Source organism: Phacochoerus africanus, chromosome 2 (genome assembly GCF_016906955.1).
Source record: "Phacochoerus africanus isolate WHEZ1 chromosome 2, ROS_Pafr_v1, whole genome shotgun sequence".
In the NCBI taxonomy this organism is placed as follows: domain Eukaryota; kingdom Metazoa; phylum Chordata; class Mammalia; order Artiodactyla; family Suidae; genus Phacochoerus; species Phacochoerus africanus.
In genome coordinates this window covers 11,239,230-11,263,326 of record NC_062545.1, presented here as the reverse complement: position 1 = coordinate 11,263,326, position 24,097 = coordinate 11,239,230, and the positions used below count along the sequence as shown (strand labels likewise).

At 38.3% G+C, this 24,097-nt stretch overlaps 1 long non-coding RNA gene across 2 annotated transcripts in view; it reads left to right on the top strand.

Moving 5' to 3' along the window:
* Positions 1 to 24,097, top strand: part of LOC125121530 (uncharacterized) — a 100,985-nt gene that overhangs the window by 10,528 nt on the left and 66,360 nt on the right. For both annotated transcript variants that reach the window (XR_007133487.1, XR_007133488.1), the window contains exon 2: positions 15,611 to 15,697. This is a non-coding gene — a long non-coding RNA (uncharacterized LOC125121530). The remainder of the gene's footprint in view (positions 1 to 15,610; positions 15,698 to 24,097) is intronic.

Here is a 24,097-nt window from a genome sequence, read left to right as displayed (position 1 = left end):
AATCACTGCCTTGGGCAACTTTGATGTTAAACAATTGTTGCTGATTGTTTTTTACAAGTGATTGCAGAGTGAGCTCTGAGCTACATACCCACTCTGCCCCACCCAGTGGCTGCTGGGCTGTCTTTCACAGCCGTGGTGGTTTTGAAGCTGTTGGTTTCCAAGGCTGCTCCAGAGGTGCAGAGATGGGGATAGGGATAGGGCAAGTTCAAATGCTACACCTGTTGTTCTTACCAAAATTCAACTCCTTTTCTTTAATAATGCTTCTTAGATTGTTGAAAACCTTTAGTTAATTTATAGAGTTCTAAAAATGTAAGTTTTGACTATGTTTTGGAAGTGTTCCTGTTGCTTTAATGGAGGAGTAGATTTTCGGAGGTCATTACTCTACCATTCCAGAAGAGCTTCAATTTCTGCCTCACTAATTTTTCTCATAGTTTAGGACACAGGTTAGTTGTCAGTTTTATATGATTTGTGTCTTTCCTAGAGCTCCCACAATGCCTTGTACTTTTCACAGGTATTTCTTAATTGTCTATTTCTCATCTGTCTCTTCTGTAAAATGTGTGTGTGTGTGTGTGTGTGGTATGTATGTGTGTTGTGCGTGTGTGTTTTAGAGCAGCACCTGCAGCATATGGAAGTTCCCAGCCTAGGGGTTGAATCAAAGCTGCAGCTGGCAGACTACACCACAGCTCAAGGCAACAGCGGATTCTTTACCCACTGAGTGAGGCCAGGGATCCGACCCGCATCCTCATGGATACTAGTCAGATTCGTTTCCACTGTGCCACAACAGGAACTCCTCTTCTAGAAACTTCTAAATGCAAAGATTATGTCTTGCTCAGTTCTTTATCCCTACTATTTGGCACATTGGATTGCATGAAATATTATTGAATAAATGACTCTATCTGACCTTCTTAAAAAATGTACAAGTTTAAATAACCAATTAAACATCTAACAGATCTATTTTGTTTGTTTCAATGAAAGTTTTAAGTCTTTAGGATAATTTGTATTGGACATATTTAGTATTTTTACAGACTGAAAATGTCCTGGACAGCAGAGAGATGTTTACCTATATTTCCAGACTTGATAAAAAATGCACTTAACCCTAAAGATTTTCCATTTTCCTTCCTTCTGTCTTCTTCTCTGTGTCTATCCTGACACAAGAATTACCAAGATAAGACATACAAGGAGGAAAGTAACATAAGGATAGTCTTAATAGTGCATGTAGAAGAAAAAAAGGATAATCATACTTTTTCCCTTGGTGATGAAGGGGTGGTGTTTATAGGCTGATTACATGAATATGAGTTTCATGATTTTTTTAAATTCTAGCACCAGCAGCAGGGTTCCTTCGGCAGAAATCCTTGATTGAGGAGCTAAAGGCAATGAGAAATAAGTGTGGCTGCTAATTAGACAATTTGAATGAGCAGAGTGGGAAAACGAGCCATGGAGAACAGCAGGGACTGCCTATACCCTTTGATAGCTGACAATCCAAATGTTAAGACTGTAAAGGCAATAGATACACTATTACTCTCTCTGGACAGTTTTGATTTGGGAGTCCTGTCAAGCCAATGACTGTATTAGATAAATCAAGTCAAAAATGAATCACCAAACCAATTCTCCCGTCTTTAATGTGCTTTCTAAAAAGTATTGACAAAATATCTGGTTGTTGAGTCTGGTATGTCGAGTGTATTCTACTGTGTTGTATGTAACAAATTCATAAAGACAACGGTATTGACGTCGTAATTAGCTGGTCTCTTTTTCTTTCATGCTTTTCTTTGTCACTGAAGTGGTAGCTGACTGTTAACAGCCTAAGACACAGAAACGTATTCTGATATAGCATAAAACCATCACTTAGAATGCAAGGTGTGACTGATGCAGTGATCTTTGTTCTGCATTACTTTGTTGTTCTGTATTACTTTGCCACAACCTTGGCCAACCTGCGTTAGTATCTGATGCACTTAAACTTCTCTGGTTTGTAACATGGTCTCCGCACAAGAATGTTAGTAAGCAAGACAAACATTAAAAGGTAAAAAGTACATGTATATTCTCATCTGCAAGTCATTCATCTAGAAAATAACAGGTACAAGTTGAAGAGGAAGATGCAGTAAACCCAAAACAAAGGTTTCAAGTACCGGTTGTCAAACATTTCATAAGATTCGAAAGTACAATCTTCTTTTTTTTTTTTTTTCAGATTTTAAAATAAATCTGCCTGATGAACCCTCAGATAGCTCTTACCGTTTTCTTTTGTGTTTGTCTGTTTTTAGTGTATTGCTAAAAAAACTTAGGATGGTAGTTACAGTGGCAGAATCGTAAGAATTAGAACTCGATCTGTTTTTATTTGACATGAAAATTAAAAATATTAACAACTACAATTTAACTTTCTTTTATCGTGTACCTCTGATTTATAGGATTTTACTTTTAGGCCAATTTATGCAGTCATGTTAGGGAACTTATTTTCTAAATCATCCGCTTTGGTTTTTCTTAATATTGATTGATGAGTTTGCTCTAAGTAAATTTATTTGCTTGTTTAGGGACACATCTATTCTTGGTTTAGTAATCCATCGTTTGGACTTGCTCTAGATTTTGTATTGGGTCCAGACATATTTCCAGAAAAAACTGAAAAATGCAAATTTATTTGTAAAGTTTCCAGCACCTTGGATATGAGGCACAAGAAATCATCATTTCAAATAAATTTCAGTTCAGTTTTCAATCTAGTGGAACAATGTTCCATTGTGTCCAAATGTTGGCTTGGCCTGCATACTAGATGAACACAAACAACAGGAAAATTCTGCTCTTCTGTTCACAAGGATAGATGAAGGCTTTGTTTCCATGTGTTCTAGCTCAGCTGTCAGGGTCAGAGCACATGCCATGACTAACCACTTTCAAAAGAAAGGCTTAGCCAAAGCAACACAGTCTTCAAGACTATGAAATTGTAGGAGGCTTCCTGTTTTCTATTATGTGTGAATGTTCTTATGCACCACAGTCCTGCAACACTGTTGCCTTCTTAAGAGTGGTGACTGCTGCACAGCACAGGATGTGGCATTGATGAATGGTGACCTGGAAGTCACGAAATGCTGACCCAAGCAGTAAACCGATAGCCACTGACATGACTTTCCTAGACCTGTTCTATGAAATCATGAAGCGGAACCATGAAGGGTAATTAAACTCTTGCAGAGCTCTTTGGTTGAGATATTGATCCCAATCAGAAGTTAGGTACTTCTTATTAAAAGGTAATCCAGGAACTCAAGGAATCTCACAAGATAAGGAAGTTTAAAATGCCTTCCAAGTAGTGACACCACATTCATAAAGACAGCTCTTCAACTTGAGGTCAGGGCAGAACATACCAAACCCAAGGTCATTCTTCTGAAACAACCTCTTCCCTGTGCCATGTCATCTCCAAAAGTCAAAGACTTTCCAGAAAGAGATTTCTCACCCAGAATTTAATTCACTCTCCATAACACGGATTCCAATTTTCACAGCAAGTTATCTATGTGACAAAAACTGGGGCATGTGTAGTCTCTTCATTAAATTGTTTAAGAATTAAAATGAGGTTTCAGTGTCTTATTTATTATTATCGTTAGAAGTTGCAAGCATTAATATTGCACAGTTTCTAATTTTGTCATGGACTTATGAAATAAAAGGCTCATGCAAGTAAATTACTCAGTTTTCATAACCCTCAATTACTTTCTGCCATCAAAGCTTCTGATCTTATCAACAAGCTGTGACTACTATAACTTTTAAGCAGTTGATCACAATTTCTCTTTTGAAAACATTGGAATTTAGAATAATAAGTTTCTTATTTTAAAATAGGGATGTGGAGTTCCCATTGTGGCTCAACCAGTTAAGAACCCGACATAGTGTCCATGAAGGTGAGAGTTCAATCCCTGGCATCGCTCAGTGGGTTAAGGGTCAGGTGTTGCCACAAGCTACAGTGGAGGTCACAGATGCATTGCTATGGCTGTGGGCCGGCAGCTGCAGCTCTGACAAAACCCCTAGCTTGAGAACTTCCGTATGCTGCAGGTGCAGCTGTAAAAATAAAAATAAATAAAATAAAATAAGGGTGCGAATTCTTAAAAGTCTAGAAGAGTTTCTTATTCTCCCTCAGCAGCTTAATTCCAGGGCAGGACATGAACTCTAAGGAATAAAAACAATTCAGTGTGTAAACAGAGTTAAAAAAGAAGACCTATCCAAACCTCGGATAGTCCAAGACAACAAATATAAACAAAGAATGCTTCATCTAGAAATTTTGGAATCTTAAGCAGGGGAGAATTTTCAAGGAGGAAATTAACATGCAATTAAATAGTGTCGGAGGGGCCCTAGGAACTTTGGTGGATGGGGCATATCTGGGGAGAAACCCACTTCCTGTCCTATGCTCAGATTTCTTTATTCACTTTTCTCACCCTCATGTCCTTCTCTCTTTTCTCCCACCGGCCTTCTTTCTCTTTCTCTCAATCTCTCTGTCTGTCTGTCTGTCTGTCTCTCTCTCTCTGGCCCATTCCACATCTTGGCCTGGCTTTCTTGTGAGGAGACTGAAGGGCCAAATGTATAAGACATAATGTTGGCCTCTTGGTGTAATTAAAGGAAAACTGAACTTGATGTAAGAGGAATGGTATTTAATTCCTGCTCTGCAGCTTGCAAGCTGGGCCATCTAGAAAGGTCACTCAGCCTCTCTAAGCTTTGGTTCTCCCTGATGCCAGATCAACCACGTGGGATTGTTGTGAAAGACAAATAAAATGATATAGGCTGAGTGCTTCAGAAACCATAAATGAGCATTGTTCAAATGCAGCGGTGACTCTATTTTATGTCTCAGTTCTACCTCTATTATATTTTCTTGTATATTGTTCACACACCTCCTATCAGAAGGCTCACATTTCTCGGGGCTAATCACTATTTCTTATTCATCACACATGCGCGCACGCACACACACACAACTTAACACTCTGGGTTTGTGCAGAGTAGAGTAATGCTTTTTTTAATTGCAATAACTCTATGTATATATGTATATATTTGAAATAACTATATTTTAAAATAGCAAAACAAATTCAGGTCATGTAGGGCTTTGCATAATCAAATTGTATCTTCAGAGAAGAAGCCAAAGCATTCCACGAGCAGCTCCCAGGAGCCCCAGCTACAGGAGTGGCTCACATTCCCTCCTCACACCCACTAGGAATCCTGTCTACCCAGTCAGCTGATTTCAGCCTCTCCTTCCCTCTTAGAATACCCTGCACAGTCCCACTGTGCTGACACTCCTGGCACAGCCACATCTAGCCAATGACGCCTCACCAGAATTGTACAGGAATATGCATCCAGTAGGATTGATTTCTGTTCCTTTTTAAGTTCCAAATATTATACTCCGCTCCTGCCATTTTTAAGGAAAAAAGCAACACTATTTCTGATACTTCTGACTTCTTTAGAAATGGATTCACTTTTATTTCATTCCATGAAACAAAATATATACTTTCTATTTCTTGTGACTGATTTACTGGATGACTCTCTGCTTGCAGGCATTCTGATTTCCAAGATTGGAATTTCCATGAACAGTTTCAAAGACAAAGAAAACAGAGGGGAGCAAATCTGCCTCTTTTGACCTGGGTTACCACAACGGAACGAATATATGCTACTGAAGCTTAAAACACGGCAGCTTTGAACACTCATAAAATTCCAATCTCACAGGGTACAGCAACTTATGTGTACCGAGCAGTCAAGGGGTTAAGCAAGCTTTCTATTTTATGGGCCCTTAAATCCTAAGTGATGTTCTGTGTTGCACATTACGAGGGCAGCCATGAAAGGATATATATAACTTTTTTTTTTTAATTCTTCACATCACCTGAGTAAGATTTTGAAAGCTTGGTAGCATCCCAGGAGCAAGAAAAGCATAAAAGCATTCACCAGACAGAGAAGGCAGAGTAGATGCATTAAGATTAGTCACCACTTTGGAAAATATATGTGCAGACACACACACACACACACACACACACACACACACGCACGCACACACACGCACACACACGCACACACAAAGGAAAATAATTTCAGAAAGGTTTAGGGTTTGCTCTTTAACAAAAATGAGGTCTAGAACATTTGAAAGAATTTTTTTTTTTAATGCCAAAGTTTTCTCTGTAACCTGGGAATATGATCAAATATGGAAACATCTATTTCAGTTGTATTTCTAAAAATGTGCTTTGGTCATTTTTTTCTTGGTTCATATTCCTTTCTGTGGATATGAAATGTCCTTATGGTTTAGCTTTAAAATAAAGTCTCAAATTACAAACACAGGTAAAATCCTCAAGATCTTACATTCTCTAAACGTTATGGGTATTAGGTTTATTTCTTATCCTTTTGTAATTCCTGTTAAGATATCAGTTTTGAAGGAATAATCTATGCAAAATACTTTTATATTCTGCATTTGAAAGAATTCACTTTATGGACTGAAAAATAATAGGATAAAAGTGTAGGGAGATGAAATTTATCCTCATATTTGTGCGTAATTCAAAACATCTCCTTTTTGTTCCTAAAAGGAAATAAATAACCAGCTATGCAGAAATGCTTAAAAGATAAGAATGGCTAAAAACTGTCATCTTTTAAATGTGAGGCAGTATATACACAGGGAAAACATACGTGTTCAGCTTTTCTTCATAAGGAGAAGCAGTTTTTGTTTTTTCTTTTGGCCTTGCGGGCAGCAGGGAGAATTTCCCAGGCCAGGGATCTAACCCGTGCCACAGCTGTAACCAGAGCCACGGCAAGGACAAAGCCAGATCCTTAACGGGCTGAGCCACCAGGGAACTCCAGAAATAGCTTTAAATTGGACCCATAGCTAATGAAAAGAATCTTTTTGCTTGTTTCTCTCTATTAGACATAACTGAAGCAAACTATTTTAACTAAGCGATGATTCTAATTGGGCAGAGAAGGTACAAGAACAGAATTGTTTCAAACTCAAGCTGGTGAAAATTGAGTACAAAAATAACAGGCCGGTAAAATACAGAAAGTGAATAGCTTTTAGGATCGTTATGAAGAATAAAAAAGAGTTGTAAATCACTTAGCACAAAACAAGCACTTGATAAAGTTGGCTATTTTTATTATTACTATTATTGATTTACTTACTGACAAGATGAAGATAATATCTTTTATGGGTTTTAGTAGAATTAGTGAAATATGCTGTATTTTTCCTGCATTTATGTAAATGTTTATATGCTTTGTTACCTTTAATCTTTTTTTTTTTTTTTTTTTTTTGTGCGGCATACGGAAGTTCCTAGGCCAGGGGTCGAATCGGAGCTTCAGCTGCCTACTCCACAGCCACAGCAACACCAGATCCAAGCCGTGTCTGTGACTGCACCACAGCTCACAGCAATGCCAGATCTTTAACCCACTGAGCGAGGCCAGGGATCGAACCTGCAATCTCATTACTAGTCAGAATTGTTTCCACTGAGCCACGATGGGAACACCTCACCTTTAATCTGTTAATGTGGTAGATTACTCTAATCAATATTTGCCAAAAGTAACTCAAACCTTCTTTCCTAATATAAGTTCAGTTTGAGTATGTTGAAGTATCTTTTTATATATTGGTAGATTTGCTTTGCTTATGTTTTGTTTAGAATCTTTACAGCTCTTCTTAAGAATGAATTTAGCTTTTAGTTTTTCTATCTTGTATGTTTGTTTTTCTATTTAATAACAAAATATATTGGGGAGTTTCTATTTTTGTTTATTATATGGAAGAGTTTACTTAAAACTGGAATGACCTGCTTCTTGATTGCATAGTATTTGCATTTTAACTAATTATTTAACTTATTTGTTATATTTCAGGATTTTTCATTTCTTTTTGAGACAGTGTTGTTAAACTATGTTTTTTTTCCCCCTAGGAATTTATTAATGTTGCCTCAGTTTTAAAAATTATTGGCGTAAATCTACTTTTAAAAAATGGGTTGTAATAAAATACCCACCTCAAGGAGTTGCCATAAGGATTAAATGGAATAATAAATATCCAAAGCACTTAGAGCAAAAGCCTAATACCTATCAGATAGTCAATAAATGTTAGCTAATTGTCATTAGTATAATATCTTTTATATATCTGCTCTATTTGCAGTTATAGCCACTCTTTATGTCTAACACTTACTTGTCACATCTCTCTTTTAGCTGTTCCTTGTTTCAACTTTCTAGAGCTTTGTTAATTTCAGCAGTCTTTTAAAAGAACTGTCTTTTTTTTTTTTTCCTCAACTTATAGATTATCTTTATTACATTTTCTTTATCTGGCTCATTGATTTTTAAAAAACCTCTTCCTTCCTTTTTTTTTTTTTTTGTCTTTTTAGGGCTGCATTTGGCATATGGAGGTTCCCAGGTTAGGGGTCTAACCATTAGACCCCCTAGGGCACCACAGCCACAGCAACTTGGGATCCAAGCCGCCACTGTGACCTACACCACAGCTCATGACAACACTGGATCTCTGACCGGCTTAGCGAGGCCAGGGATTGAACCTGCATCCTCATGGATACTAGTCAGATTTGTTTCCGCTGCATCACAACAGGAACTCCCTCTTCCTTTCTATTTTGCCTTTTTCCCCCTGCTTTTTTCTATCCTTTCATGTTCTATGCTTAGCTCACTAAATTTTAGCTTTTAAGTCTTTGCTAAATGTAATGTTTTGGAGGATACATACATTTCTCTAAGGTCTCCGTATTGTTACATCCAACAAGCTTGCTTTTTTTTTTTTTAACTTTTTATTGAGAATAAAACCATGTGTAATAAAGTGAACAAAATGCACTGATCATAAGCATCCATTTGGAAGAATTTATATAAGTTTATACACCTGTGACTACACTAAGATCAAGGTGTGAAACACTGCAAGTACTCAGAAGTTCCCTCATATCTCAACCCAATAACGTCCCACACTCTGAGATAATCATTTATACTGACTTCTATCACCAGGGATGAGTTTTGCTCTTTTGTCCTGTCTTATGGAATGATACAATGCATTCTCTTTTGTGTCTGGCTTCTTTAACCCCAAGCAATGCTCCTGATATTTATCCTCATATCAGAAATTCATCTTTTTTTTCACTAAGTATGAGGGTATCATACTTTATTTAATAGTCTAAGGTTAGTGGGCATTTGGGTGTTTCCAGAATTTGTCTGTCATGAATAAAATTGTTAAATTCTTAAACATGTCATTTGATGGACATATGCATATCACAAGTTTTGCCATGTATGCTATGTAGATTTTTGTTTAGATTATCACTGTCTTAAAATAACCAGTAGAATATATACATATATATTCAGACATTCACTTTTTTTAGTTATGTGTTTTGCTGTTCATCTCAAATCTAATCGTGTTGTGGACAGAAGATATAATTTGAAAAATATCAATTCTTTGAAATTTGTGGAAATATGCTCAATTTATAGAAAGGGCTGTTTGACATGCATGCTTTTACCAAATTTTTTTTTTTCAGCCACCCTTGTGGCATATGAAGTTCCTGGGCCAGGGATTGAATCCAAGCCAGAGGTGCAGCCTACACCACAGCTGCTGCAACGTGGGATCCTTAACCCACTTTGCTGGGCTGAGATCGAACCAGCCTCTTCACAGACACAACCAGATCATTAACCCCCTGTGCCACAGCAGGAACTCCTCAAGTTTGTTTTTTATATCATTCACATCTTTTATATTTGTCTCAGTTTAGTGACAAAGAGATATGTATATTAAAATCTCACTCTGATGGAGATTTTTTTCTCCTTATTTTGTTTATTTTTGCTTTCCGTAATTCAAAACTCTTCTGTTAAGTTTCTATAAGTTCAGAATTATTGTATATCCTTGATGAACTGAAGTTTTACTGAACATTTTCTGTGTCCCCGTTTCCTCATCCGTGAAATGGGAATAATAATGGACTTTGTCACATTCTAATGAGAGTTGAAGCAGTTAATGTTTGTAAAACACTTAGAATTATATCTGAAAGTGTTTAGTAAATAAGTGATTTCCCTCTCTCCATCTCTAATACTATTTTCTGCTTTGAAGTATATTTTGTTCAATAACATTGTTGATAATTTCCTTTTGATAGTATTTGCCTGGTATAAGTTTTTCCATCTTATATTTTCACCTTTTCTGTGTCTTAATGTTTTGAGTGTGCATTTTGTAAATAGGATATGATAGAAAGCTATCTATGTATTTATATCAACATCTATTCCTATTCCTTTTTGTGTCCAACAACCAAACTCCCATTACATTGATTATCAGGGCTATATGTGCATTTATTTCTAGAATTGTTCTTTTGTGCTTTATAGTTGTCTTTTTTCTTTCTTTTTTCTCCTTCCTACCTCATTTGCAATTGGTCGAATTTCTTGTAATCCATCATACTATTATTCTTGCTTCCATTTCTTTTTTATGATTACTCTTAAAACTTCATAGCCTGTACCTATGCTGACAACATCTAAAATTGATCAGAATATTTTACCTACCTCCAGACTAATACTTGAAGCTTAGAATGCCTTAAAACTCTCCCACCTCGTGAATACTATATTTAGTTTCCCATTCGATGGCTATGTATTGTTTTTATAACTCCACAAATTAGACATATTTTATGTAAGGAATACCTATTTGAGTGCCCATACGTGTTTACCACTTGATTTGTTCACCATTCTTTTGTATATTACACCTTCCTTCTGGAATCTTTTTCCTACTACTTTTAGGAGTTTCTTTTTTTTTTTTTTTGGTCTTTTTTTGCTATTTCGTTGGGCTGCTCCCATGGCATATAGAGGTTCCCAGGCTAGGGGTCGAATTGGAGCTGTAGCCACCGGCCTACGCCAGAGCCACAGCAACCTGGGATCCGAGCCGCGTCTGCAACCTACACCACAGCTCACGGCAACGCCAGATCCTTAACCCACTGAGCAAGGCCAGGGATCGAACCCACAACCTCATGGTTCCTAGTCGGATTCGTTAACCACTGCGCCACGACGGGAACTCCAGGAGTTTCTTTAGAGAATGCCTTTACTGTGTTGTCTGAACTTATTTTTATTTCAACCCTTTGCTCTTTAAGGGAAGCTTTGCAATCTAGGTTGACTATTTTTCTGTCACAGTTTGATAATATTATTCTATTGCCTTATGACTTCCATTATTTCTGTTTAGAAGCAGGATCTTGGTCATGAATTTACATGCAATCTCTTCTTTCTTATTACTCTTCAGATCTCTTTATTCTTGTCTCCTATTTTATTTTAATGTAGCTAGATTTACTTTTTATTTTTCCTGTTTGACATTTATTGTATTTACTGAATAATACATTTTAGTCTTTTACCAATTACTGAAATTTCTGAGCTAATTTTCTTTGAATATTACCTTTCCTTTATCTCTCTTCTTTTTTTGTAACTCAGAGTAAATATATTTTAGACCCTCTCATTCTTTTGTGTGTGTGTGTGTGTGTGTGTGTGTGTGTCTTTTTGCCTTTTCTAGGGCTGCTCCTGTGGCATATGGAGGTTCCCAGGCTAGGGGTCTAATTGAAGCTGTAGCTGCTAGCCTATGCCAGAGCCACAGCAACATGGGATCCAAGCTGCTTCTGCAGCCTACACCACAGCTCACAGCAACACAGGATCCTTAACCCACTGAGCAAGGGCAGGGACTGAACCCACAACCTCATGGTTCCTAGTTGGATTCGTTAACCACTGAGCCACAATGGGAACTCCCTAGAGCCTCTCATTCTTTATCACTTATTCCTTCTTTCCTATTTTCCATCTTCCATATTCCATGCTGCAATATGTTGAATAATTTCTTTAGATCTAGTTTCCAGCTCACTAATTACCTTTTCAACAGGATTTAAAATAGTTCAAAAATTAGAAGATGTTTTAATTTCAATTTTTATATCTATATTACATAAATTGTACTTTTTATTATGTTACTTTAATGCTGTGTTTTATTTATATTATAATATTTCCACTTTATTATGTTATTTTTATTTATATTTTATTTTTTATTTCTAAAAATGTTATTTGGTTATTTTTCAAATCTCATTAGTTAAGTTTATAGTTTCTTCCTTTGTCACATTGTCACATTTTAAATCATGTTTTATATTTCTTGAAACACATTATATATGTATTTTATGTTTTGTGTCTGATAATTCCAATGTCTGATGTCTCTTCAGGTTTTAATCTGCTGTTAAATTGTTTCTCCTGTCTCTGGGTTATGTGCCTTTGTCTTTCATGTTATAATTTTTTAAATGATACACTGTTTTCATTAGAACTTTATTCATGGGAATTACTTGAGACTTGGCTGGAAGGAGCATTCTTTCCAATAGGCTTTGATTTGTTTCTGCAAGGTGTCTGGGGCATCATCAATCATGGGCATCTTAAGCTACTTTTAAGCTCTGTGTTTTTTATCTCATTAGCCAGTTCAAGTTGGTTAATACTTTCTGGAACAGTGGACCAACTTGAAAATGAAGAGAATTGGGGGAGGGAACTCTTAGGGTTTTTATCAATGCCCAAGCTACGTCATATACAAATAGTTTGCAAAAACCATTGGGATTTCATATATTCTTTCTTTTAACTGCAATGGTTGTAATTCTACCCAGAAATTTCTCATCATTATCTTCTTTTATTTTTCTTTCTTTCCACTCCCAACATTAATCTGCACCCTAAGGTAATATCACAACAGGATATTAAAGAAAAACATCTAGCAAGATATTTAAGACTACTTTCCTTATATATACATGGGAAATCTCTTTCATCCCCCTAGACTGTGGGGGGTGCACTCTCATCTTCCAATGCCAGCGGTTCTTATTGCTTATACCACTGTAAGCTCTATAGGTTTTCTCTCTCTCTACCTATTATTTGGTATTCTTTCTTTACAATTAACAACTAACTCATAAGGCTCTACAGGCGTCAGGCACCATGTCTTTGTAGTTGTGTATCCTTCATCATCTTTACAGTATACTGGATAAAGAAAGCATTTAGGGAAAGTTTGCTGATTGGTTGGTGGTCCGTCTCTGCCAAACTTCGAATCATGCTGTGAGTGTGCCTGACATTGTATGGTTCTTATGTGTGGCTTGCTAACTTGATCTTTTTTCCCATAGGCTGCCTCTGCTTCTTTCCTGTTCTGAATTCCTATTTTTCTAACCCTCGTCTACTACGTTTCCAATTTCATCCCTTTCAGAACAGCAAGGTCTTTAGGGCAGCAAGTAGCTCGGTCATAAATATCCATGAAATTTAAACTAAAAGTAGACAAATGTCTTTTATTCCAAATCTGGCTTTCATTAGTCTTGACTTTGTTCTTTGGGATTGGACAGGTGAACCAATACTTTCCTTCTAATACAAAATCATTAATGGAAAAGATGAAGAACCCTCGTAAAATCAGGTCTCAATCTGGCATGCTAACAACTTGTTTTCTTTTCTATTCCTGCAGCCTCTGGGATCACTTCACTTCCAACTGCACGTTTCACACTTTTCCAAACCCAAGGATCAATCCTGAACTTCAACGTTAATATGTATGGAGCTCTCAGCAGTGTTCTGTGGCATAGCATCAAGAACAGCTTTCCATCTCTGCCTCTTCTACTGTCTTGCTTTGCATCTTAATTTGTGCAACTAAAGTGTTGTTTTTCTTTTCTTCTCATGCCTCTGTCTCTGACTCAGCACCTAGATGGGGGCTATTCTTCATTTTCTTAGGTTGGTTCCTGTCCACGTGGAGTGCTGTTGTTGCTTCTCCCAGATGTTGTCTGTCTTCCTTGCCTTTTCTAGGAGTTTGGATCTCCCCCAATAGCTTGCTTCAGTCTCAATATCTGTCTATTGTCTGAGTGTACTTATTTCTGTGATTTCAGGAGTCTTCATATGGGCAGCTGCTTATTGAAAACCACTTATCACCAATCTGGTTATGAAAACTTTTAGAATAATCAAGAAAAGGAAATAAAGATGCAGCAGTTACAATAATCAGAGGCAGATAACTCTTATCTCTGTTTCTAAATCTTGAGTTGACACAGTTAATGTTTCAACGCTTTGGGCAACAGATATGAATGTGTCTGGTAATGGATGATATGACTGCATTAAAGGTATGGCTAAAATTGGAAACATCAATTTTCAGGGAATATATACTTTAGTGTCATTAAACAGAAAAATTAAATAAAGCCCAACATCTTGATAAGCCTAATGTATCTCTACCGTGTTAGCTCATTTTATTTGCCTAACTTGTTTGTAGGACACAACAAACTGTACAAGGTAAGAAAAGTTATAATAATGCCAGTAAAATTGATTTTCATGTGTTGTCATGATGAGCCAGTAGGTCATCAAAATCATATCGTAATCCTCAAATCTCTAAAGAAAGTCAAGCAACCTAGTCTTTACCTCTTCTCAGATGGGAGGAATTTCTGGAAACACTATCTCTGAATTCTTACTGCTTAATAGGATGGGGTCAGTGCAGAGGGAGCAAAAATTGATAGAAGTACACTTTCTACAGATAGTATTTGGCAGGAGTGGAGCACAATCAATATGAAACCTCCAGTTTAATACTTACTGTTACATGGAAAAACACAATACCAAACTTTTCAGCAGCAAAGAAACGTATTAAAATCAATATTAAATGTAAGTATGTATTGGTCCAAAGAAAATGGCCGATGGAAAACCTGTGGAGACCAAAATAGGGACAAAAATTTCACCTATTTTCTTTGTGAGATTGCTGCTAAGTGAAGAAATTTGTATTAGCGACATTGATGATTTGCACCATGCTCTCATGAAATAAGGTCCAGCTTTATGCGCCTGTTGCCTGTGTCAAGTTTGCTTCAAACTCTCTTGACCATTTTTGTCATTTGCTCGTGTTGGAGATACTGGTACCATTGGTAGGTATGACTTGTGTTACTTTAAGCCTGGGTATAGGAACAGTAAAAGGCATGAGTTGGCGGTGGCAGCAGCCTTGAGCAAGGGAGTGGGCAGGTTGGCAGGCCTGGGTGTATGCACTTACTGATGACATTTCTATTTGTAAAAATTTATTTTATTCAAGTATAGTTGATGTACAATGTACAGCAAAGTGATTGAGATATGTACATCTGAATCTTTTTCATATTCTTTTCCATTATGGTTTTTTATAGGATATTAAATATAGTTCCCTGTGCTATACAGTAGGACCTTGTTCTTTCTTTTTTTTTTTCCTTATTTAGGGCCACGCCTGTGGCATATGGGGGTTCCCAGGCTAGGGAGTGAATTAGAGCTGTAGCTGTTGGCCTACGCCATAGCCACAGCCACAGCAATGCCAGATCCGAGCCACGTCTGCGGCCTGCACCACAGCTCAGCTCACGGCATCACTGGATCCTTAACCCGCTGAGTGAGGCCAAGGATCAAACCTGTGTCCTCATGGATACCAGTCAGATCCGTTTCCACTGAGCCATGATGGGAACTCCTCAAATTATAGTTTTGTTCAGATATATGCCCAGGATTGCCGGATCACATGAAAACTCTTTTTGTAGGTTTTTGTTTTTGTTTTTGTTTTTTTCCCTTAAGGAAACTCCATACTGTTTTCCATAGTGAATACATCAATTTACATCTTCTTGGTGATATTTCTGATGTGTCACTACGGGAAACAAAAGTTGAGAAATATAATTTTATTTATCCTACAGGATTTTGTCTCTCTCCCCTGAATAATAGAATGAGGGTCTTTTCCCTTAATATCTTTCAGAATTGTCACCTAGCCTCTCCATCGCCTATCCAGAAGCAGCCTTGTGTATTGGAACACAAACATTATTAAACAACAAATTCAGTTTCGGTATGTTTATTTTGGCTTGAGTCTCCATGAGAGAACAATTTTGCATTGAGATATGTTTGCACACTGCAGCAAAGTTTTGTCTGTCACTACATAGGGCATTTTCAACACCTCTTTGCACAGTGGTGATTAGGCCCCTGAAGTAGGTACTCCATCAGATCAGGGACCTCTCTTCCCTGCTTTGTTGCTCTGGTAAAATGTTAGTGTCAACAGTTACTGTCAATGCTAATAACTCCTTTGTGTAATAACCCAGCTTTCCAGAGGTTTCAGAGAGGCATCCGTACCACTTATTAGTCACAAGATCAAAGCAGGTCATTTCAACCTCATTGACTCTGTTTCCTAATCTGTGAGATGTATAAAATATCTGAAGTGCATGCCTTTTACAGGCTATACCAATCAAATACAACGATAGGTATAAAAGTGCTTTTGAAAATGGCAAAGCACTACACAAATGCGAGGTATCATTCAGCCTGGGACCTGCAATGTGAAAGCCCACATGTATAACTGTGTTGTTGGTAGAGGTGGCAACAAGGCAAATTTTGCATCAAGATACAGATCCTAGGAGCTCTCGTTGTGGCTCAGTGGGTTAAGAACCCAAGAAAGTGTTCATGAGGATGAAGGTTCCATCCCTGGCCTTGCTCATTGGGTTAAGGATGTGGCATTGCTGCAAGTCGTGTCATAGGTCTCAGATGTAGTTTGGATCCTGCATTGCTGTGTCATAGACCTGCAGCTGCAGCTCCGATTCGACCCCTAGCCTGAGACCTTCTATATACTGCAGGTACAGCTGTAAAAAAGAAAAAAAAAAAAATCCAGGTCCATTCAGGGGCTACAAAGCAATCATGAGGTTTAAGCCCAAGTGTGGCCAGCAGGCCCGGGTGTTTCATCAGTGTTAGATCTGCTTTGCTCTTTCGGTGTTATTTTTTGCATCCTTGACCTAATGTACCTGAAAACTGCCCTTGTTGGGGAGTGGTTAAAAAGATGCTGTGGCCCTCTGACCCTCAGCCATTGTTTGATGAATGAATCCCGAAGAACCACTTTAATCTATTAAGAGATAAGTGTGATATCATTTAAATATGCACGATTCGAAAAAATTGTTAAACACATTTTCAAATCATGTTGAAAGAGATTCATAATTTGACAAGGATGTGTGAATCTGGGTTCTGATGTTCAGAAGTATAAATAAAGCAATTTGCAGCCCACATTGTAGAAACTAGAGCTTTGCATCCCCCACTCGAAAACCGTCCTTTGTCTTTCCCCATCACCATAATTAACTAGTTCCTATTCATTAAACAATGAAACAGACAATTAAATAGTAATAATAGTCCTTTAATTATGAAGGTATTGTTATCTGCATAGAGTGTGGAAAAGGAGATCACTTTAGCTGCTTTTGAAACGTTTGCTTGTCTGCTTTTTAAATACTAAAGAAGAAAGTGTTCATATTTTCAGAGCCTCTAACAGGAAAAAGGATAGAATCCATATCCTTATAAGGCCATATCTGATAAACAGGAGTCTCAATTATTAATGGAGTAAGCATTGATTAAGACGTGAATTCTTAATAAGCATCCTTAGTATTTTTTCAAGAGGCATCTTTAGCAGTCCTAAGAATCATCCCCAAGTATTTTTAGATGCAAGCATACATGATTAAGATGAAAGTCGGTACACGATGACTTTCAAAGTTTGTTAAGCACCGCAAAACCGGGGTTAAATCCAATTTAAACTACTCTTTCACTTGCCCTGTCTTTTTTTCCTTTGGGTTGAGAGTGTTTTTAAGAGTACCGTTATATTATGTTTCTATACAACCGAGTAAATAAATAAATTACAACTGAATATATCTCCTGCTACACAAAAACAAATTGAATCTCCAAAATGTGTTTTGTCCTTAAAATTAGTAACAATTCCCTACTGTGGGGATTTTATCTCTCAGGAAAGCGCTTCAGATGTAAACAATTTCCTCACTTATTACTGTCCACTTTCTTCCTCTAAAATCTTAGGACATGGACAGCTTTGGTAATGAAAAGGAATACTTCTTTTTTCTATTTCATAATTAAGTATAAACATTGTTTAATACATGTTATGTATTCACTTACAAGCAAGGTGATATTGTATGGCCATTACATCTAGATTTGAATTTACGCTTTGCCACTGAGAAGCTCTGTGACCTTGGGGTCTTCTGAGCCTCTGTTGAACCATCTGTAAAACAGAGCTGCATTATAGGCTATGAGGATTCAGTGGTCATTGTATATAGTAAAACACAGCCAGGAACCAGGCATAATGAGTGCTTAGTAACCTCACTTTTTATTATTAGTGTACATTCCGTAGACTTTTGGCACATTTCTTGGGGCAATGAACCACTGATATCCTAGAAAATAGAAAGAATCAGTTATTCTTGTGTGTGAGTTTTTTTTTTTTTTTTTCCTAAATCAGGTGCACTTTGGCTTTTAAATCCTCCTGAAAAAGAATGACCTTTTTTCCCACATAATCTACACCGTCTCCAAGAGACGTAACAGGTACTTCCTTGCAGTCTCAGGGTTGACCTTACATCCAACTGTCCTGACTCCTGGTCCAAAACACAGCATCCTTTCTCTTCTAAACTGAAAGACACTTCCTTTCCCCAGTCAGACGTACAAAGACCAATTAAAGCTCAAGTCTTGAATGTTGAAGCAATTTCAGATTCCCTCAAGAGGTCCTGTCTGTTTCAGACCTTCCAGTGGGTAATAATGACATTCTCTTCAGGCTTCTAGTCTTTACTGATCAACAGTAAGTTAATGGCAGGATATTAGCTGGCAAATAGTTTAAAATGTGGACAATGGAATATTCAATGTAAACTCAATTCAGAAAATTCTAACTTGGATGTGTGAAATTTTAATTTACAAGGTCAACTAGGAGAAAGGTATCATCACACAACTGAATGTATATTCAGGACCCTGGATTATATTTTTTGCTCTTTGAATACTGAATGCATCAGTATTTAGACAACCCCTCAGGCAACCCCTAATGCAGGATGTGAGGTTCTTATGTAGTCCTGAGTAAGTAAATAATTCTTTGTCTTTTTAATAAAAAAAAAAAATGCTTCTTGGAGCTCCTATTGTGGCTCAGTGGGTTATGAGCCCAGCTAGTATCCATGAGAATGTGAGTTCGATCCCTGGCCTCGCTCAGTGGATTAACCATTCGGTGTTGCCGTTGCCGTGAGCTATGGTGTAGTTCGCATCTGCAGCTCTGATTTGCCTTGGCCCTAAAAAGCAAGAAAAAAAATGCTTCTCAAGTCCGTGTTAAGTTTTCTAATCAGTTTCAGGCAAGGAGGAGAGTAAGCCCAAGAAAACATGCCAGCTGTGGCCCCAGTGCTCTATGAGGGAGCCCTTTAGGTGAGGACTGGAGTGCCTTGTGCCTGACGGCAGCCATCAGGATTCCTCATTGGATCCAAGAAACGTATGGGTCGTTTAAGTGCCACACGATCATTTGAACCTCAACAATCTACTTGCGTCCTACCAAGAAAGAACAGTTTTGATCAATTTAATAGTCAATGTTTTGCTAAGGTCATATTGTATTTCATTAATTTACTATCCAGTGTCTTCCTTTGTTAATTAAGGAGCTCATGAAATCAGAAAGAATTTACACCTTATCTTTATTCACACAATGCTCCTGAGTGATTTTCAATGTTCTGTATCCACAGCTATTCAATTTTATTTTCAACTTATACTTCAGAGTTCATATAAACACCGTTTTGTATTTGATTATAATCTCACTGGGATTTCAGTTCATTAGAACACATTTTTTGAGGTTTTTGACAGCCATTTTCAGGGAAGATTTCACCATGAATAAAACACAGACCTGCCCTCAGTTGCCTGAATCTCTAGTCAGGGAATTATACCGTCATTTAAGAAAGATGGAATAAAAATAGAATTAAAGACATAAATCATAGCAGTAGCCACACAACAGATTGTGTGCTGAATGCCTTAGATTCATTACCTTATTTAATCCCCCCAATAGCTTAGGTAGTGGGCATGACCCCCCCCATTTGACAGGTAGGAAACTGAGGTGAGAAATGCTGGGTAACTTGTCTAGGGTCGTACAGTTGGGGTGTAGTAGGAGTGAGGCTGAAGTCACTTTGACTTATAGTAACACATTGCCTTTGTCTATGCATAAAACACACAGACACGGGTTTATAATCCAAGAAGGAAGATGATAAACATCGTCAGAGAGGACTGACTCAATTCCGATGGGGTTTCAGAGGAGGGGAAGACTCCACATAAGCAGGGAAATGTCACTGAGGTGGTGGCCTCTGACCGGAATTCTCGAGGACGGCTAGCTTTACGCCCTACTGGGATGAAGGTCATTCTCGGTGGATGGGATGGCTTCACTGAGGAAAAGGCAGCGGGGAGGAGGGAAGACGTGGTCCAGAAGGGTGAAGAGTGACGTTCGGCTTGAATGTGGTGTGTAGGAAGGAGAGGGATGGGTGAGTCCAAAAAAAGTGGGTCGAGTGTAATTGTTGGGCGCCTTCCATTTCTGGCTAAAAAATTGGTATTTAATTTGAGACAGTAACAGAGAGTTCTAGAGTGTTTTCAGGTAGGAAAATGCCCATGCGCATATTTGATACATGCCCAATATCAAGGACTCCGTATCGAAGGCTTTTGTTATGGACCACCAAAGGCCTCCATGAACATTTTAGACAGCACCAAACTCTGGCGAGCAGAGAAAGACATGATCATAGCTGTGCTTTCGCCAGGTGAGTCTGGGAACGGCGTAAAAGACCAGCCTGGTCAGGGACATGTTGATGAATCCAGGGGATTCAAGCTGGAAAGGCGAGGGCAGCTGTGCAAGAGAGAAAGGAGACTACAGTGAAACGTGTCTTCAGGAGTCTTAAATCTGAACGACTCTAAGAGTTTGATGCTGGATAAGTGAAGACATCAGTAGGACGAGAACATGGGTTTTTATGTTTGTTCGGTTTTAGAGGGGGAGGATCCGTTTATTTGCTTTAGTGGAAGTTGAAGTTGAGACGCTCACAGGGCACTGTCTTAGTCCCCTTGGGCTTCCAAAACAGGATACCATAGACTGAGAGGCTTGAACAGGATACAAATTTATTTCCCACAGTTTGAGAGGCTAGAGTCCAAGATCAGGGTAACGGCTGACTTGGTGTCTGGTAAGAATCCACTTTCTTGGTCTTCTTGCTGTGTCCCCGCACGGTGGAAAGGGCAAGAAAGCTCTTTGGGGTCTCTTTCATAAGGTCACTAATCCCATTCATGAAAGCTCCACCCTCATAACCTCATTACCTCCTAAAGGCCCCACCTCCAAATATCATCGCATTAGGGGTTAGGATTTAATATATGAATTTGGGGGATGCAAAAATTTGTCTATAGCAGACACCTAAGTGGAGATATCCTGAAAACAGTGGGAAAAAATATGCCCAGAAATTAGAAAAGTGGAATGAAAATATAGATATGGGAGTCACTGGCTTTACTGAAGGGTTGGAAATGAGAGAAACAAGGAGAGACCTGCGGGAACAATCCTAGGCAGAATGCTGTGGATGTTTAAAGAACGCTTTCGTTTTTCTTTTAAACTTTATGGCTGCACCCTCGGCATATGGAAGTTCCCCGGCCAGGAACTGAATCCAAGCCTCAGCTCTTGCAACGTGGTATCCTTTAACTCATGGTGCTGGGCCAGCGATCAAACCGACACCTCTGCAGCGACCGACCAGAGCCGCTGCAGTCGGATGCTTAACCCACTGCATCGCAGCGGGAACTCCAAGGAATGCTTAATTGTGAGAGTAGGAAGAAGGAACTCTGGAAGAGGACAGGGCAATAGGAGAAAGTGGATAGGAAATACCTCTCCTGAGAACGTGCTGTGGACCAGAGCCAGAGCTGCATGCCTTGGGTTTAATAAACAGCAAAGCTAGGAAGCAGTTCTTATCGCGCTTAGTTTATAGATTAGGAAACTAAGGCTCAGAGAGGTTAATTTGATCAAGATTGGACAACAGCATAGGAGGTGAGAAAGCTGGACATGGAATCTGATGCTCTGGATTCTACAGCCTGTGCTGTTTTCCTAGGTCAAGGGTCACTGAACTTTCTGGAAAGGACCAGATAGTAAATATTTTAGACTTTGTGGGCCATATGGTCTCTGTCATACTATTTCATTCTGCTGCCGTCATGCAAAAGCAGCCTTAGCGATAGTAAATGGCCATGGCTGTGTTCCCATAACACTAAATTTATGGACACTGAAATTTGAATTTCATGTTATTTTCATGAGTTATAAAATATCATTCTTGTTTTGATTTTTTTCCCAATCATTTAAAAATATAAAAACTCTTCTTCTCGCACAAGGAGTGGCAGGCTGGATTTGACCCGTGACCTGAATCCCTTTGGAAGAGATGGGGGGGAAGAGACAGAAGGGCATCAAAGCACAGAAGTTTGCAGGACTGTACCCTGACCATTGACTCGCATCTTTATCTGGTTATTCGTACAGACACAGATTTCGTTTGATGCCTTGTCCTCGCCCCCATAACAGCAAATTAGCTTGACTACAAACATGCTTAGCTGGATGGTTCTTCTGGAATTTGGGTGTTTCCTCAGGCCTAACTTGATCGGCTGTGTTTTCTGACTTCACCCAGCATATTTTCCTCTCCTTTTTGTCGTTCCGTGGTGCAGTCTGACCCCACACCTCCAGCCTTTTCTCTGGGCACATGAGCTCCGTTTTAACTGGTTCTTGTATCAGAATCAATCTGCTTGTGAAGGACGAGGCAATCTACCTCCCTCCATAGTAATGAATTTCCAACATGAGAAGCAAAACCAAGATCATCCCTTTCTTCTCATTCTCTATTCAAAATCACTGTCTCAGAGTTTGTTCTTCTTGTTCGAAAACCAAGTATAAGAATTTTTGTACATTTTGCCTCTCTCCTCCTATTCAGTTCTTTGTGAAATTACGTTTTTGTTTGCTTGAATGCCAATTCTTGGGATCTGAGTTCCTCTCTTACACCCACAAACTCAGGCCCAGAGAAACTCTCTATTTCTGAACATGTGTGCTTTCCTTGGTTTATGTTTTTGTCAAGGCTAACTTACCCTTTTCCTCCCTATTTATTTTTTTGTTTATGATTTGTGGAAGGCATTTTTATTCTTATAAAAAGATGCCAGCTTTTATAATACCAGCTACTTAATAGGCTTTTCTTGTATTTTTTTTAATTTAAATTTTTATTGAGGTATAATTGACATAACAACATTATATTAGTTTCAGGTATGAAACTTAATGATTTTTATATTTGTACATATTGTGAAAACAACCATCAACTCACATAGTTATGGAATTTTTTCTTGTGATAAGACTTTTTAAGATATATGCTTAGCAACTTTTAAATGTATAATACAGTGTTATTAAGTATAGTTGCTATGCTGTGCATAACATCCCCATGACTTATTTAACTTTATTTATTTATTTATTTTTTGTCTTTTTGCCTTTTCTAGGGCTGCTCCCATGGCATATGGAGATTCCCAGGTTAGGGGTCTAATCGGAGCTATAGCCACTGGCCTACGCCAGAGCCACAGCAACTCGGGATCCAAGCTAAATCTGCAACCTACACCACAGCTCATGGCTACGCTGGATCCTTAACCCACTGAGAAAGACCAGGGGTAGAACCTGCAACCTCGTGGTTCCTAGTCGGATTTGTGAACCACTGAGCCATAACGGGAACTCCTTAATTTTTTAACCGAAAGTTTGTAACTTCCGATCCTCTCCATTCACTTGACAATACTCATCACTTCCACACCTCTGGCAACCACCAATTTAGTTTTTGTGCCTCTGAGCTCTTTTATGCTTTTTAAAAAAGATTTCACATAGATTGCATATTTAACAGTGCAATTCTTCTTAGCTTTACTAACTTGGGAGAGCTTATGTTTACTAGAAAAGACATGACTGAGAAAGAAATCAGATTCCTTTGTTAACTGGAAGAGGAATTAACCAGATTGCCTGGTTAATTTGGCAGGAAGAGAATTTACATTTTATTATCTCCTTATTTATCCAGTTCAGTATTCTTCAAAGTGGATCATGCATTTTGAAATGTTCAGAAAGAAATTTCAAGGGTGGGGCCAGCCATAACTCATGTGAGAAATTAGGCAAGAGTGTGTTGGAAGCTCCAGTCTTTGTTTTCAGGCTTATTCTCTCCACTTGAGTCGTCTTCCAGGAGACATCTTTTCTTTGTCTTATTCCTTGCTGACTGCAGGCCATTGACCCTCCTAGCTATAGAGACAAATAAACAGTGACTAGATGGTAGATGTAAGTGGAATTGGCATATCTTCTGCTGGAAAATAATTAATGAAAGACAGAATGGCCATTAAGCTTGCATTTCCCCCAAACTGCCTCCTTCTCTTGCTTGGCTCAAAGCGGGGGAGTGCAGTTTTTTCTGTTTTTTGTTTTTGTCTG